Genomic DNA, 2,818 nt, shown 5'->3' on the forward strand with positions numbered 1-2,818 from the left:
TATATTAGGGAAAGTTAAAAATAAATGATGCTGCAGTCTTGAGCTGCAGACCTCCCGACCCCATCCTTTGTCTTATGTCTTTATTTTTCCATCCTCGCCCCCTAATTCAGGTTTCCCTTTTGTTGCCGGCAGGCTCCGGCAAGTGGCACCTGAACAGGGACCCGAAAACCTTGGATCAAGGCAGAAGGACCCTTCTAAGGTAAGAGGATGTGTCTGGAAAAAGAGAGCGGGTGATAGTATAGTTGGGAGTAAGAAATTATGGGGCAAGGTAAGAGCCACACATTATATGTGCAGGCTCTCAAGGGTATGCTTCATGCTCAAGGAGTGAAAGTTAGAGTCAGTTAGAATGTTTCTTTCGCTTTGTCAAGGAAGTATACCCCTGGTTCCCAGAGGAAGGAACCATTAGTTTTAAAACTTAGCCAAAAAAAAAATTGGAAAAAAGGATTCAGGGACACTATGATGCAAATGGCCTGTAAGTTAAAACATTGCTGCTTTGTAATTGTCTGGTATCTGTGTAGCCTGAAGGTTCTGTATTGGGGTTGGCAAGAGTCTTGGCGGCCGCGCTATAAGACCTATCTTCAGGGACAAGGGGTAAACAGGCAAAAGTGCAGTTCAGCTGGTCATACATGGTGGGACAGGCCATGGGAGGAGTCCACGCATGGTAAAAGAGGACAAACTGACACAAACGCAGTTCATCTAACCCTAAAGAGTGAGATCAGGTGCTTGTCCATTCCATAGGAGGGGCCAAGTGGCCCAGCTTTGTTCTATCCTTTTTCTCTACAGATAAATACTAGAAACATGATGGTAAAAATTAGTGATGTGATGATCTGATGAGTATTGCTAAAACTGCCCCTTGGATTAAAAAAAAAGGGTTAAAAATGTTTTTGTATAATGTGACTTGCTTTCAATGATATTCTACAATTAGGATATGTTTTTAAAAGTCATAAATGTGTTAAGTTTAACTTCTTGGTACAGTGATGGTGATTCAGGCATTAAGGAAAAATTGTCATTTGAGTTTAAAAGTTTTAATGTGTATCTGTTTTAAAACAAGCAGCCAAGAGACAATGAGTGACACTTGGCCTCAATATTTTAAGGGATTTTTTAAAATGTAACTAAAAACTAAAATATAAAATAATAAAAGAGATCCTTTCATCCAATATACAAAGATGGGAGATATCTCATCTTCAGACATTGGAACTCCTTTTTGCTTTACCACCAGCTCTAAAGGCTCCATTCCAGGCTGTATTATAATGCTATCCATGACTCATAAAATTTGATTCCCAGACAAAAATCAAATGTACAATATACAGATGACATCTTTGCCAACTGGGCACTTAGTTTATGCAAATTCTACTCCATCCTATAGGATACCCCATTGCATTAATTCTTCACAAGTAGTAGAATCTACAGGAGAGCCTCACCCAATAAGGTGCAGGCATGTGCAGCCATTTGATACCAATATTTCTGGAACTAATTCTCAATTAATGGACTGGTCTGGAGCTAATCTTACTAATAAGTACAATCTTGGACTGTGGTGGATGAATGGGCATCCTCAAAATCATGTTTGGATGCTGGTGGCTGCACTCACCAACATAACCTGGCCCAATTCATCCCTTCACCTGTTCTAATTGTTCTTTTATTAATTGCTTGTGTAGCAGCATAACTGAATCCATACTTATTGTTAGACAACCATCTTTTGTTATGCTTCCTGTAAATATTTCTGAAACTTGGTATGATGATTCTGGTATTCAGGTGTTGAAACAATTGAAAGAACTAATGCGCCCTCTTCGATTTGTTGGGCTACTTGTAGCTGATGTTTTGGCCTTTATTTCGTTAGCTGCCTCTGCAGCGGCAGCTGCTGTGGCACTAACACAAAATGTTAAAACTGCCCATTATCTTAATCAGCTTGCTCATAATACTACACAAGCCCTACCTCTGGACTCTAAAGTGGCAAAAACTGCTAAAAAACTGTTTAAACAATTTCAGCACTATATCCCTTCCCTGACTTATGTTAAAGTTTTGCTAATGTCATTGCTTGGCCTGGAAATGTTTTTGCTGATGGTTTTTCTATGCCTTCCTTGTATTATACATGCACTGCAAAACTTTCTTATGAGTTTAGCCAGACAGATACATAAGATCAAGCTCCATATAAATGAATTACCTCCGAGAGGAACTGTAGCCAGAGACGGGTAAGAGGGGGTGCCAGTCTGACCAACATAAGACAGGGCCTTCAGCTTCACTCTGAAGAAGTTCCCAATGACGGGTAAGGTAGACAAGGTGATCCACCCAACCTAAGACAGGAGGGTTCGCTTCTTCAAACAAAGACGAGGGAGATTTTGGGAGCCGACAGTAAAGCTCTAAGGTCATCTTGACCCCTGTGCTCACTTGAAGGCACATACAAGGAGCTGGCTTACTTAAAAAACACCAGGTGCCCAGGATTGCTTTGCTATGTCTGCAGAGTTTGTTTTACTTTCTACCAGTTGACCTTGTCTTGTTTTACTGCACTCTATTTTTACTGAAATTTTCCTTGTTTTTCTGGACTATTGTAACCTTATGTTACCTCTTGACTTCTAATAGTATATATTAGGGAAAGTTAAAAATAAACAGGGCTGCAGTCTTGAGCTGCAGACCTCCCGACCCCATCCTTTGTCTTATGTCTTTATTTTTCCATCCTTGCCCCCTAATTCAGGATTCCCTTTCGTTGCTGGCAGGCTCCGGCACTTCCCCACCTCCCCAACTTCTCCCTCCACCAACCTGTAAAGTTCATTTCAACATAGTGTCTTGTTCATCTCATTGCTACAATGAATCAACCTGTATG

This window comes from Dipodomys ordii, unplaced genomic scaffold (genome assembly GCF_000151885.1).
Source record: "Dipodomys ordii isolate 6190 unplaced genomic scaffold, Dord_2.0 Scaffold342, whole genome shotgun sequence".
Taxonomy (NCBI): Eukaryota; Metazoa; Chordata; class Mammalia; order Rodentia; family Heteromyidae; genus Dipodomys; species Dipodomys ordii.